Source organism: Daucus carota, chromosome 3, assembly GCF_001625215.2.
Source record: "Daucus carota subsp. sativus chromosome 3, DH1 v3.0, whole genome shotgun sequence".
Taxonomy (NCBI): domain Eukaryota; kingdom Viridiplantae; phylum Streptophyta; class Magnoliopsida; order Apiales; family Apiaceae; genus Daucus; species Daucus carota.
The window spans coordinates 55954630-55970967 of NC_030383.2; the positions used below are offsets into that span (position 1 = coordinate 55954630).

Sequence of the window (16338 nt, forward strand, 5' to 3'; positions counted from 1 at the left end):
TTGACGCTCATATAAGTTGATTGATTTAATCTGATAGAACAATATGGGTGGCAAAAGTTCAAAACGTTCTGCCCCAGGTCGGTATCAACAGTCCAGCTTCCTCAACCGTCACAAACATATGAATCGGCACGTCGCCCTCAAAGCTATGGTGGTTGGGGCCCTGATTCTAAGAAAGGACCAGGGCAAAAATTTGCAAAAATAGATGATAACTTAAATAGCTTAGAACAGGTAAAGTTTAGATTTCTTTCTAATTACTGAATGTGGTTTGTACTTATGACAACAAGATATGTCCGGTATCTGATTATTATGCAAGTCTTGCAACTTTGTCTTTCATTCTCGAGCATACTTTTTTTTCTGTACACCTTATTATATAAGTCTGTATTTTATTATCAGCTTTTGGTAAAGCTTTTACTAAACCTTCATGTCTAAAGGTTACTGAGGCTTTGGCACATGCTTGTTTGGAGTCGTCAAATCTGATTGTCGGTATTGATTTTACCAAGAGCAATGAATGGACAGGTTATATTTTACTTCTTCCGAGTTATTACAGACTGTTGATAAATCGCTATTAATACTTCTTATAAATATTAGGTGCAAGATTATTTAACCGGAAAAGCTTGCATCACATAGGGGAGTAATCAGAATCCTTATGAAGAAGCGATATCAATAATTGGGGACATTAGCTTCATTTGATGAAGATAATTTAATTCCTTGTTTTGGATTCGGAAATGGTATTTCTTTATTTCTTCTTTCACTGTTAGTGCTAAAAGTACGACTTATGATGATGTTTGTCGTCAATGCAGCATTCAACCAATGGTTGGTTGTAATAAGTTGACTGAACCAAGGACTTTAACTGATTTTTTCATTTACAGCTTCAACGCATGACCAAGAAGTGTTCAGTTTCTATTCAGATGAGAAATACTGTGATGGATTCGAGGAAGTGTTGACACGATATAGAGAGCTAGTCCCACAACTCAGACTTGCAGGTTTGAACTTGACTAAATTAATATCCGTTTTCTTTTTGGTTGGGGCTAGTATCTTATAACATGGTGTCGGTTTATGTGAACAGGTCCAACTTCTTTTGCTCCCGTTATTGAAATGGCAATTACTATTGTTGAACAAAGTCGTGGCCAGTATCATGTTTTGTTGATAGTAGCCAAAGGGCAGGTATTATAAAATTATAGTCCGAGAATTGTAATTTATTGAAACAAACATGGCTATGATTGCTTTCTGAATACATCTATGACATATGGATTTAATGTATATTTAACAATGTACCTTTGATGATAGGTGACAAGAAGTGTCGATACTGAACATGGTCAGCTAAGCCATCAGGAAAGAAAAACTGTAGAGGCAATTGTGAAAGCCAGGTGATTTTGGCAGTCTTAACTTTTTCTTGATGATGATTTTGATACCAAAACACCTACAAATGTTCTTACATTTACTTTTACAGTGAATACCCCTTATCGATCATATTAGTTGGTGTTGGGGATGGACCCTGGGACATGATGCGAGAATTTGATATTATTGTCCTGATGCAAGTTAAATAGAAAAGGTTTAGAGAGATCTGAAAACACTAGCTAGAAATCCTTCTCTTATAAAGAATAGAAACAATTTGATGCTTATCATACAATTGAGAGTATTCTTAGTTACAAATTATGCCATCTGTGAAGGTACTTGTGGGAGTTTTTGTTTGTTTCCACAGCTAAATTTGTCTTAAATAATAGTATGCTTTATGCCTCGTATTTATGTATTGTTTTCGTGTGATAGGTCCAAGAGATTTCCTATGTCCTTTTAGGTGCCTTTACCCCTTAAAGAATCTTTATATTACTTGCACTTGGTTTGAAACACTCTGCCCCTGGTTATATAATTTTCAGGACATGTATATTACTTGAAGTCAGAAAGATACTTGATTTTTAATGGAATACTCAAACTATAATTTTTTGGTCGGTGGGTTTGGGAGATATTTTTTTGTCCGGAGGGGGGGGGGAGTAGTGCTTACAATTATGTTATTGTTTATATCAATGCATGTAGGATACAATCGTTTCCTTGGTATTTGAAAATGAATAATTTTTTTGTTGTACACATATATGATATATTCAACAATTCCCAGCTCCTCCATAAATTTCCCACTTTTGTCCCGCGCCAGTACCATATGTGATAGTATGTCTACTGGCAACGTCTTGCTGGCTGCCATATCAATCTTCCTCTGCACTATAATCTGTAACATCAATTTCCTCAAGTGGTTGGAGGCCTTTATGGCTCTCCATAAAGAGAAGGTGTGCACCTATATTTCCTTAGTTTATGACTTTCTGTCATGTGAATCCAATATTAGGTTCAATGCCAATTACAGCTGATCCGGGCGGACTGAGGAGGCAAGATGTGTAGCTCCGGCTGTTGTTCTTTGACGTAGAGGCTTGGTGAAGGTGTTAGAGGTAATAGCTACATGCCCCTGTTTTATGCTACATTCAAATTTCGTGCTGCAGCATAACCAACTATCATCCACTGTAATTATACACCTCTTTGCAACTCAACTTCTTTGAATTATATCCCCTCTAGAAGGTGTAGTAGGACCACAAACCTGTAAAGAAATTTTATGTATCGAAAGAAAGAACATAGTACTCTCTAAAGATGACACTTCTTTGTTAGTAAGAACAGAGTGATCCATAGTCTAAAAGAACTGTAATATATCTTACATGGTTACCAACATCCAAGGTTCTCTGTGTCATATTTATATACTATATCTTCTGATTCAGACACATTTTTACCTTGTGCATCTACAGTCTAGTTTAAATTCCTATACAATGATGTTGTACTGTGGTTCTTTTCAGAGGAGGAGATACCAGAAAGTATTGTTGAGGTGCTCGAGGCATCTGACAGAGATTGCAAGGTTTTTTTTTAAGCTATATTTGCAGAAGAAACGTTAAGGTTGTTTGGTTGAAGATTGATGCTTGATAATAACTGATAAATTAGGTTTACATTAAATACTCACAGGGTAACATAAGATGCTACTACTAAGATGTGCAATGGACACCGGAAAGTAATACTACAGCTTTGTTTTAAAGGAAAAAAAGGGTCAATAGTTTAGTATTATCAGAAAGCACATTATACTCTTTGAGCACTCACTAGCCGACCAATTTAGTACCTATTAAGAAGGCACGGGACAAAATTAATTGGGGGCCCTATGCGAAATTTAAGAATAGAGGCCTTAATTTTATTTTAATATAAATTTAAGTATTTTTTTCAATAAAATGAAATTTCAAAATACATTATAAATAAAAAGCATACTAAGAAATTTAAAGTGCACATTAAGATATGCTTTTCTTGCGTATTTTGTAAAATAAAATTATCATCAACTCTTCTGATATTTATCACTTCCTTTTTTTTGTTAAATTCCACCGTGTATATATGCATATATTTATAACTTCATAATCATCTCTCTCTCTCCTCTCCTCTCCCTCCCTCTCTCCCCCTCTCTCCCTCCCTCTCTCCCCATCTCTCCCTCTCCACTCTCTCTCTCTCCCTCCCTCTCTCTCCCTCTCCCCCTCTCTTGCTCTCTCCCTCTTTCGACTCTCCCTCCTCTCCCTCCATCTCCCTCTCTCCCTCCATCTCCCTCTCTCCCTCTCCTCGCTCCGCTCCCTCTCCCTCTCCCTCCCTCCCTCTCTCTAGCTATTACCTTGACACCAAAAAAGAGTTCGACCTAATGCTTTATTTCTGTCCTAGTTGATCCTGATTCGACATTAGAAGTATATTGATTTTTTCCCAATAACCGAATACTTTTGTCGGTAAATACTGCATACTCCCTCCGTCCCTCCCATTTCTTATCGTTTGGGTTGGGCACGGAGATTAAGAAATATGTATAAAGTAGTGGAAAATAGAAGGAAAAGTGGGTGAAGTGGTGGGACCCATTGATTTTTAATGTATAAAAAGAAGATAGTGGAGTAAAAGTAGTGTAAAAAGGAAAGAAAAGTGAAGAAGTGGTGGGACCCATTGATTATTTTGGGTAAGTTTTGAAATGTAAAGAATTAGATGGGACACCCCAAAAAGGAAAATGTAAAGAAATGGAGGGGACGGAGGGAGTATTTGATTCCATCCATAAATATATTTTCTTCCCTCTGAGTTCTAGTCTCAATAATGCTAGTTCTTACTGTTCATATATTATGATATGAATATACCACCAAAGAAGAGTTTGACCCAATGCTTTATTTCTGTCCCAGTTAATCCTGATTCGATATTAGAAGTATATTGATTTTTTCCCAATAACCGAATACTTTTTGTCTGTAAATACTGCATATTTGATTCCATCCATAAATATATTTTCTTCCTATGAGTTCTAGTCTCAAAAAGAATGCTAGTTCTTACTGTTCATATATTATGATATTAATATACCACACTAATTCGTTATGTATGGATGACGAGATTCCATTGATACAGAGCTAATTCCAATAGACTTATTGGAGGGTCCCATTGGCGTGCATCCATTACGAATTGAACCTACGAATTCGCCAATTATGAGTTGGGCGCTTTAACTAAGACCTACGGTAAGAAAGAGAATAAGTAAAGGATGACGTATAAAATGAAAAAGGTTCATAAGAGAAGTTTAGTGTGATTACACTTAAATAAAAAGCCCCCCCTGTCTGTGCTTGTCTGTTCGGTTCGTAATGTGCTTCCTTCTTCGCGATGGAATGAAGTCTTTCTGAACTAGAATCATGAACGGGATTCGAACCCATATTTATGTGCGACTTTCCTCTTAGTCGATATCATGATGGGAAGACTGAACTATTCCCAGGTCTCGGAATCCCTTTCTTTTTTAGGTATGCCGCCCTGCGAGCAAGGAGTGCCACGCACGAGCGGAGCGAAAACAAAGCAATAGGCATTCTTATATATATATATATTTTTGGTTGGGGGGGGGGGGTGAGGGTGGGGGGAATCCTTTGATTGTGTATTGAATATAGATCCATGTCTTTCTTGTTCCATTAGCTAGGACCAAATTTTCACATGCCCGTTTCGTTATTACAACCTTCTTTTTTGATGTCAAAGACCAGAAGCTACGCGCAAATTCTCATTGGATCTCGGTTGTTCTTAACAGCGATGGCTATTCATTTAAGTCTTCGGGTAGCACCACTAGATATTCAACAAGGTGGAAATTCTTGTATTCCGTATGTACTCTCTCTCTCCCCCTCCATCTCTCTCCCTCTCTCTCTCTCCCTCTCCCCTCCCTCGCTCCCGCTCCCCCGCTCCCGCTCCCCCGCTCCCCCCCCCCCCCCTCTCTCTGGAAATTCTCGTATTCCGTATGTACCCTCCCTCCCTCCCTCCCTCACAGCATCAACACTCTCCCACTCCCTCTTAGTCTTATTTGTTGGGCCTTTTCAGAGTTCGCTCTCCCACTCCCTCTTTACCTATAGTCTTCTTGTAAACATCTCTCTCTCTCTCTCTCGCAAGAAGCATCAACACTTTCCCACTCCCTCTTAGTCTTATTTGTTGGGCCTTTTCAGAGTTCGCTCTCCCACTCCCTCTTTACTTATAGTCTTCTTGTAAACATACAGAATGGAGCATTTGTTGGGCCTTCTCAGAGTTCGCGTAAAGAGAGGTGTAAATTTAGCTATCAGAGACACCAGGAGCAGTGATCCCTATGTCATTCTCAGATTGGGAAAACAGGTAATTAATCTCTATTACACATACTAATCTCCCTGTCAAACTAGTAAGTCTTTTAAGTTCCACATTTTTTTAATTTGTAGTGTATTGTGAATAATGTTCTTGATTGTTGGACCCCTCTGTTATTGTTATGAAGACTTGAAGAGGTTGAAGGTTCTTAAGTATTGATGTTACCAATTCTTCGAGCCATGTTTGTTATAAGGGAATATAATCCCTGACTATTACCTTAAAAACTTAAAATTTTAAAAGATTATGATCCATGAACTAGATTTTAGGCGTTTTTTTGGTTCATTTCTATGAAATTTTAACAATAATATAGGCATATTTTATGGGATGATAATAGTCCTTAAACTAAGTTTAAACAAGGTGATGATCTGGATATTATGATCCTTGGAACAAACTTGACAGGAGCAACATATAATCGGATCTTATATCACTTAGAATTCCCCTCAGGTAAACGAAAGCCCGTTTTGGGTTTGGATAATATGTTGGTAGGACCACATTTTCGGGACCAAATACTCGGATCCTACTTACCAAATGGTTAAAATTGTCGGGGTTCCCTGATTCGTACTTGAGCATGGAACTAAAGACGTCCACTCTGGTACACTATTAAGTTACCAAAAATATTGGGTTTAATGGTCCAAATTTAAGGCCTCCACTTTGACACAATGTTAGTGTTAAATTATTTAATTTACAATTTGAAAATTGTGAACTAGTGTCACACACACACACACGTGTGTGTGTGTGTGTGTGTGTGTGTGTGTGTATGTTTGGCGAGTTAATCTTGAGTGCGTATATGAGAGTTCAGCTGAAGCTCAATGAAATTGTTTAATGAAGTTAAGTGATATCTATGCAATGAGGTGTTGCAAGAAGATCCATTTTTTGCAGCTGATTTGGTGTAAAATTGAATTCTTCTTCCTTATGATACTTTCAAGTCATTGGTATTCATTGCAAATAAATCTGACCGAGTACGTATATGATATAAGTATCGATTTATATGTGAATATATGCTGTGCTAACAAAGAGTTGGTTCTCATGATAGTGTACTTTATGTATATTGCACAAAAATGATCGTTTCTGACACCACTGTCACATAATTGAAGGTAGTGTATGACAATGATACATTCTCCCTTGATGACAAAATGGGAGATGCAGATTTCTGAGAACAAAACATGTGGACTTTGTAAGAATGCAATTAGAAGGTCCCCCTGAAGGAACTATAATCACCAGAGTAAAACCAAGCAGGGAAAATTGCTCGTCTGAAGAGAGCAATATCATCTGGACGAGGCAATACAACTAGGCACTAGCTTTCAAAACAGTTTTGTATAATACAATTTTATATGGATGCATGCATATTTTTGGCAAATATTTTGATTCCATGGACAGAGGAACAAGATATTAATAATTTGGACACGATGATAATACACAATGATCCAACTAAGGGGGTGTTTGGTTGGGGGGTTATGGGCTTGGTAAACAGGAATGGGCTTTACATTCCGTAACCTTATGTTTGGATTAGATTTTTAAGAGAGCGGAATGGGAACTCCTATACCTCTGGCCAGTTAACACAAACCTGCGCAGTACCCTGGGTTACGAAAATTGAATCCCAGTCACTCGAATATCCCAGTCTTCTCCTTCATTTCTTCGTTTCTCTCATCTTTCTTCCAGTCTGTCGATCTCGTCTCTCAGCCTCTCGCCTCTCTCGCTCTCTCACGGTCTCTCCTCTCACTCTCTCCCAATATCTCTCTCCACTCTTCATTTGCTCGATAGTCAAGGCAAGATCCAAGGTAATTTATTTCACAAAACTCTCATCATATCTATAATCTCGTCACGAATATATGCATATATTGTGTACATTGGCTCACCATTTATGCAATTTATGGGTCTGCTGTGCTGTGTGTTTAAAATCTGCTTATACATGAAAATTGGTATCAAGGTGTTTGATTAAATGTCTAAGTGAGAACGTTATAACTGAATTGAACAAGTTATGCTCGTCAATGTTTTAATTTGAGTTAAACCATTTTATAATGTGCATTCACTGATTAAAATATCACTTTTGTTATGTGGGTCATTGTCGAATTGTGCTTGACAAACTTATTAAATGCTAATATGTCTTTTCCTGACTTTTTACATATAGTATGAACACAGGAAGAGGGCAGAATAAGAGAAATTGGAGTGACGAGGAGGATCGCGCTCTCGTTGAAACCCTTCAAGAAGTAGCTATTGATATCAACTGGAAGAGTGAGAAGGGATGGAGGGATGGTTACTTGGTTCGGGTTGAAGAGTTGATGGCTATGAAAGTTCCCATGGCAGGTCTAAAAGCAAATCCTCACATTGAGTCAAGGTGGAAATATCTAAAGCGAAAGTATCACGCAATAGCCGATATGCGAGCTAGTTCTGGATTTGGTTGGGATGAGAATACAAAAAAAATTCAATGTGACAAAAGCGTGTATGACGAATGGTGTGAGGTACATATTTGCTTTTCTTTGTTTATGGTTGCGTATCTTTAGTGCATTCATATGAATCCAATATGTAATGGCTGGTTGGGTGACATGAATACAGTAGAATAAGAACAATGTGGTATCTGCTGAATTTAGATAAAGAAGTAGCAGTTAATTAGAAGATGAAGATAAATTAATCGTTTAATGCTCTATAATTAATCTGGGTTGTATTCGTTCCTGATTAATATTAGAATATAAAGATCAAGCATATAGTAAAATTTAGACTTATTCTAGTGATCAAGTAATGATGTGTGGTAGTACTTCTATTTCTCTGCATCTTTTTTGATTTTATTTCAAGGATGCTCTATGTTACTGAGTTTTGCTATTTACTTTTTTGAAGAGTTATCCGTGGTGATAGAACAGGAAATTGTTATATTGAAATTATATATGTTGATATTAAAGTAAATTTGTACTTCAACTAGTGGAGACAAACTTATTGACATCTTATTGTTATGGTTTATTTGTTTTAAATCTAAGCTATTCAGAAAGCCATAACAAGTGTATTTGGATTAGAAATTTAAAAAAGGACCTATAGGTTTTAGCACATGACACCACACATGCTTAATTACTCTGTAATCTCTGCTGCCGCATAGGGTTACTTTGAAGAAATGAGATTTTGTCCGTGTACAAAAAACGCGTATAACTACCAAGTACCGGTACAGTCCACTTGCATGAATGCGTTAATAAGAATGAAAAAGGGGGCACTACATCTTTCGGAAAGAGATTCGGTTCATGGTATCTTAGATTTCTTGTCTGTATAGCAGATATTTTGATGTACAAAGCAAAGGTGGTTTCGTGGCCACAAGTGCATCAACCTTTACGCATTCATCTGAACCAAATAGCTGGGCCGCAACTTGGTAGCATACAATTTTAGAACCATTTAATAGCAGTGCTCCTTTCCACATTTTAACTTGTTGTAAGAATCATGAGATTCAAGAGATATCACCGTAGATTCTAGTCCTCCTTTACCTCCCGACTGATACATGAGTGTAAAGGGTCGAATAATATATGATCTTGATAAACCTTTTCTCTAACATCTTAAAATAGTTTGACTTCTATAAATCCAAATATGGTTGATTATTAAATTACAAAATATACACCGCTGCCCTTCTTGCCACCCCCTTGAGATAAATATAAGCCGCAACCGAACCTTGAGAAATTGAATAATATTCAGTGTTTTCCCATAACACTGAATTAGGTCTTCATAGAGCCCAAGAAAATATTTCTGCTTCATGATTGAATTCAGTTGCTTCTACTTCATTTCTAATGTCACGGTCATTCCTAACGGAGGGAGGGCTTACTATTGCAGATTAAACATAAATAGATACTTTCTTCCTAATGTATTTTATGGATTTATCTTGTCAGAGCTATCTTAATGATCAGAAGCTTGAAATTTGAGATGGAACAGAGTATTCAGTATAATAACTTCTCTTTTAAAGTAACTAAACCGCATTGCTTGCAGCTAGATCGGACTAAACGACCCAAAATTTTCAAGTGTTTGTTAAAACCTCAACAGTCAACTTCCAGGCCAGGCTGAAATTTCGAACCCTGTGCATCTCTACTTGCACCAGAGAGTGAATTGCCATTCTCTCGTTTAACCAAGTTTGAGGTGGATTGCTATAGACCTTTCTGAGGACATTCGTAACAACCTGGTTTTGAGAAATTATTTGTCATGTTTTAATTTTTTATGATTAAATTTATACCAAAGTGTTAGAATAAAATTACAAATGGATCTAAAATTTATGATTATACCTGTTACTAAGCAGTTTACTCCTGGGACTTATTTGACTCCATTTGTCACAATGCTGTTTAAATTTCTTGTTTGCTGTCCATTTCTATTTCAAATAATCCTCGATCTGACATAATTGTATATGCACGAGTAGTTAATAATGGCAATGTTCATTCCATGTTTGTTTATTTACTCAGTTTTATATCAATTATTTCTGCTTCATATTGATTAATGTATTTATGTTTGGAATTTTCAGAGTCATAAGGATGCTAGAGGTATGTGGGGTGTTTCGTTTCCGCATTTTCATGCCCTTGCAGAGTTGATGGGGAATGATCGAGCAACGGGTAGTAATGCTGAAAATTTTGCAGAAGCAATAGAGAATATGGGAAATGAAACAAATGACTCGATGTTTAGTGCTTCTACAGAAGAAGCTGATTCTGTTTCCAAGCCTGGTAAAAGGAAGCGATCAAAGGACAGCACTGAAAAAAATTTAATTTCCATGTTTGATGATGAATTAGGTTCATTTATGGAGAATATCGATAAGCATCTTGGCAAGTTAGTTGCGAGCGAGAGTGATGACATGGCTGCTAAAGTGATGGAGGCATTGAGACAGATGGAAGGATTATCCGGTGGTCAAGTGCTACTAGCTGCTGAAATTCTTATGGCCGAGCCGCCCAAATTAAAGGTTTTTTACCATGCCGATGCAGAGTTGAGAAAATAATATATTTATCGTCTTCTATTAGCTAAAAGTAAGTGATAAGTGTTTACAAGACAAGAACACGTAGTAGTATAAAATTGTTTGTTTTGCTACCAGTCAGATTTATGTTTAAAATAGACCTTGTTATTATGGGGTGAATCTTTTTTATTCGGAAGAAATCTTGGATGCATGAGAGTTTTATCGATAAAATTGTTTGTTTTGCTCCTAGCCAGATTTGTTTCATATATAAATTTTATTATTTATAAATAATTAAAATATCACTTTGTTATGTGGGTCATTGTCGAATTATTTGTTCAGTTATTATTAATATTTAAGATAAATAAGTTTATTTTAAATATTATATTCAATGATTATTTAATAGAACTTTTCAATTTTAATAATAAAAAATAATTTTCATTCCCATTCCCATTCTAGAGTAATCCAAAGAGCTTCATTTAGTGAACATATTCCGATTCCAGAACAATCCAAACAAACTTGGTAACCCCATTCCCAAACGATTCCCTTGATTCCCATTCCCATCAGCAATCCAAACAGCCCTAAATGAGATGCAACTGTGGTTTACTGTGATTTACCAATTTATACTAAGCCATATATGAAAAATAAATTGAAGAAATTGGTACATAACAATAAATAGTCAACTCAAAGTTCATTAAAAATAACATTTCAATCAAATTACAATTGAAGATAAAAATTGAACAATATACTTCCTAAAGAAAATAAAAATCTCCGACCGGGATCGTGAAATCAAATAACTCGCTACAGTCCACTTTTGCGTAGCCACCAAGTCCCCAATTTTCTCCATAAGAATTTCTTATGATAAAATAATTTTCTCATAAATTCACGCCCACAACTACGACACTGTGATATTCAATAAATTCATCATAACCGTACCTTTCACGATAAATGTCCTGGAATGCATAAAAATAAAAGGTGTCAAATCAACGATAAAGACAATCACTTAATCTAAGTCGGTTCAAATTTCTTTTTGCAATTTGATGAATTCAATTTTTTCGGTTTGAAATTGAAAAAATAAATTTCTAAAATTGAAGGGGCAGAATAACTGGTGTATTATAGTATTTTGAGAAAAACAAAAATATTTAAAATTAAACTACTAGTTATAATAAACCAAAATGTAATTCGATGTAAATATCACCTTTCCTGTCACATGAGTGAGATTTTGAATAAAGAGTGAATGATATCATCTTTGCGGTTCCGGTCCGGATCAGTAAAGAGTGAATGATATCATCTTTGCGGTTCCGGTCCGGATCAGTCCAATTTTCCAAACTCCGGTGACTTGAAATTCCAATTCGGGGACCCTGGATGGTTATAAAAAATAAATATTGTTGTAAGTAAATTTATAATTTATCAAAAATAAAATTATTTAACAGTTATGTTTTACAAAATCTCAATAAATTATATTATTTAAACAAGTCAAATCAAATTCTTAAGAAATATATTTTTTTTATATCAAGCAAAAAAAATTATATATACTAGAAAACTCAAACTTATTAATTTAAATTAAATTATATATAATAAATAAATAAGAATTTGTGTAATGTTACCGTAGCAGGTGGAATATGTCTGGTGTCTCTCCAGCAAGCCAGAAAGGGGTTGCGACTCGCCAAAAGCAACCCTGAACCAGCGCAAGCGCAGTAGTCATAACCCCATTCAGGTCTGCCCATTTAGCATAGCACTTTTTTCTCTGGAGAATGAAAACCGGGACTATATTTCCGAAAATTGTCCACAATATCTTGTGTAGAGAGAGTGACTATATACTCACTCTTGAAATGTAAAGAATTGGATGGGATATCCCATAAAAAAGTTTAAAAAAATGACTGGGATATACTCCCTCAGTTCTCCTCAATGTAAACATTGACTTTACATTGAGGGGTGCATGAAAACTAAGAAAAAATGTAATTTATTAGATAAAAGTAGGAAAAGTAAGTAAAGTGGTGGGACCGGTCAATGATTAATGTATAAAGTAAATATAAAATTGAGATAGAGGGTGAAGTAGATGATGTGATTGAATTTTATATAATAAAATATTACTATTTTTCGTATGTAAAAAGATGAGAGGGACCGTCCAAATAAATAAGAATTTGTGTAATGTTACGGTAACAGGTGGAATATGCGTGGTGTCTCTCCAGCAAGCCAGAAAGGGGTTGCGACTCGCCAAAGGCAACCCTGAAAAAGTGGAGTAGTGATAACCCTATTCAGGTCTGCCATGTACCGTTGCATTTTTTTCTCTGAAGGATGAAAAGATTCGTTCGAACGAATATTTTACTTTTACCGTCATTTTGCATGGTAATTAATATTCTTTCACTGTTGTTTACTGTGATTTACCAATTTATACTAAGCTATATATGAAAAATAAATTGAAGAAATTGGTACATAACAATAAATATTCAACTCAAAGTTCATTAAAAATAACATTTCAATCAAATTACAATTTAAGATAAAAATTGAACAATAAAGATCTCCGACAGGGACCGTGAAATCAAATAACTCGCTACAGTCCACTTTTGTGTAGCCACCAAGTCCCCAATTTTCTCCATAAGAATTTCTTATGATAAAATAATTTTCTCATAAATTCACGCCCACAACTACGACACTGTGATATTCAATAAATTCATCATAACCGTACCGTTCACGATAAATGTCCTGGAATGCATAAAAATAAAGGTGTCAAATCAACGATAAAGATAATCACTTAATCTAAGTCGGTTCAAATTTCTTTTTGCAATTTGATAGATTCATTTTTTTCGGTTTGAAATTGAAAAAATATATTTCTAAAATTGAAGGGGCAGAATAACTGGTGTGTTATAGTATTTTGAGAAAAACAAAAATATTTAAAATTGAACAACTAGTTATAATAAACCAAAATGTAACTCGATGTAAATATCACCTGTCCTGTCACATGAGTGAGATTTTGAAATCTCACTGTTGCCCTGATAGCAGCTGCAAGCGGTTGTCTCAATAAAGAGTGAATGATATCATCCTTGCGGTTCCGGTCCGGATCAGTCCAATTTCCCAAACTCCGGTGACTTGGAATTCCAATTCGGGGACCCTGGATGGTTATAAAAAATAAATATTATTATAAGTAAATTTATAATTTATCAAAAATAAAATTATTTAACAGTTATGTTTTACAAAATCTCAATAAATTATATTATTGAAACAAGTCAAATCGGATTCTTAAGAAATATTTTTTTTTTATATCAAGAAAAAAAAATTATATACTAGAAAACTCAAACTTATTAATTTAAATTAAATTAAATTATATATAATAAATAAATAAGAATTTGTGTAATGTTACCGTAGCAGGTGGAATATGCCTGGTGTCTCTCCAGCAAGCCAGAAAGGGGTTGCGACTCGCCAAAGGCAACCCTGAAAAAGTGGAGTAGTGATAACCCTATTCAGGTCTGTCATGTACCGTTGCATTTTTTTCTCTGAAGGATGAAAAGATTCGTTCGAACGAATCTTTTACTTTTACCGTCATTTTGCATGGTAATTGATATTCTTTCACTGTTGTTTACTGTGATTTATCAATTTATACTAAGCTATATATGAAAAATAAATTGAAGAAATTGGTACATAACAATAAATAGTCAACTCAAAGTTCATTAAAAATAACATTTCAATCAAATTACAATTTAAGATAAAAATTGAACAATAAAGATCTCCAACAGGGACCGTGAAATCAAATAACTCGCTACAGTCCACTTTTGCGTAGCCACCAAGTCCCCAATTTTCTCCATAAGAATTTCTTATGATAAAATAATTTTCTCATAAATTCACGCCCACAACTACGACACTGTGATATTCAATAAATTCATCATAACCGTACCTTTCACGATAAATGTCCTGGAATGCATAAAAATAAAGGTGTCAAATCAACGATAAAGATAATCACTTAATCTAAGTCGGTTCAAATTTCTTTTTGCAATTTGATAGATTCATTTTTTTCAGTTTGAAATTGAAAAAATATATTTCTAAAATTGAAGGGCAGAATAACTGGTGTGTTATAGTATTTTGAGAAAAACAAAAATATTTAAAATTGAACAACTAGTTATAATAAACCAAAATGTAATTCGATGTAAATATCACCGTAACAAGATGAGAGGGACCGTCCAAATAAATAAGAATTTGTGTAATGTTACCGTAACAGGTGGAATATGCCTGGTGTCTCTCCATCATGCCAGAAAGAGGTTGCGACTCGCCAAAGGCAACCCTGAAAAAGTGGAGTAGTGATAACCCATTCAGGTCTGCCATGTACCGTTGCATTTTTTTCTCTGGAGGATGAAAAGATTCGTTCGAACGAATCTTTTACTTTTACAGTCTTTTTGCGTGGTAATTAATATTTTTTCACCGTTGTTTAAACTTGTTTCAGTCAACATCTTCGGCGTGAATTTTCATTTCCCTTATTCTCTCTAGCAGTTTCACCCTCCTCAAATTTAAGAGCTCATTTAAGACTCTCTTGGAGATGCTCTAAGACTCCTTAAAAACATAGTCTGATAAATTAGAAGTATATTGATTTTTTCCCAATAACCGAATACTTTTGTCGGTAAATACTGCATATTTGATTCCATCCATAAATATATTTTATTCCTATGAGTTTCAGTCTCAATAAGAATGCTAGTTCTTACTGTTCATCTATTATGATATTAATATACCACACTAATTCGTTATGTATGGATGATGAGATTCCATTGATACAGAGCTAATTCCAATAGACTTTTTGGAGGGTCCCATTGGCGTGCATCCAGTACGAATTGAACCTACGAATTCGCCAATTATGAGTTGGGCGCTTTAACTAAGACCTACTGTAAGAAAGAGAATAAGTAAAGGATGACATATAAAATGAAAAAGGTTCATAAGAGAAGTTTAGTGTGATTACACTTAAATAAAAAGCCCCCCTGTCTGTGCTTATCTGTTCGGTTCGTAATGTGCTTCCTTCTTCGCGATGGAATGAAGTCTTTCTGAACTAGAATCATGAATGGGATTCGAACCCATATTTATGTGCGACTTTCCTCTTAGTCGATATCATGATGGGAAGACTGAACTATTCCCAGGTCTCGGAATCTCTTTCTTTTTTAGGTATGCCGCCCTGTGAGTAAGGAGTGCCACACACGAGCGGAGCGAAAACAAAGCAATAGGCATTCTTATATATATTTTTATTTTTTTTTGGTGGTGGGGGGGGGGGGGGGGGGAATCCTTTGATTGTGTATTGAATATAGATCCATGTCTTTCTTGTTCCACTAGCTAGGACCAAATTCTCATATGCCCGTTTCGTTATTACAAAACTTGTTTGGGAATGTGTTACCAAGATCGAGAAACATGAAAAAAATACAGGCGGTAGTCAAGTGGATAAATTGTTGTTTCTAGGATTATAACATTGTATATATTGGTCGAAAATATGAACTCGATACACAAACATCTTTTATTAGTTTTTTTTAGGTATGTAATAATGCATTACACGTTTTCTTTAGACTTAATTCTTTCCCCTGGTTCCTAAAATGGTGTCATAGGTCATAACAATACATCCCTAGCTTACTGGACTCTTGAGCTTTACATAGTGTTTGTGCAGCCTCTGTTGTATAGCCTGCCTTTTTCAAGTTGCAAAGGGAGAGGTAAATAAATTCCGAATTAATGAGGCTATTATTTGTAGCTCATCAACCAACTACAAGACACGAGAACACTGACTACCTTATTTCACACAAATCGGCCATCCCAACAAA

The 16338-nt window shown here is 35.4% G+C and overlaps 1 pseudogene; it reads left to right on the forward strand.

Moving 5' to 3' along the window:
• The first annotated feature begins 30 nt into the window (after positions 1 to 30).
• Positions 31 to 7929, forward strand: LOC108214901 (E3 ubiquitin-protein ligase RGLG2-like; annotated as a pseudogene).
• Positions 7930 to 16338: the final 8409 nt, after the last annotated feature.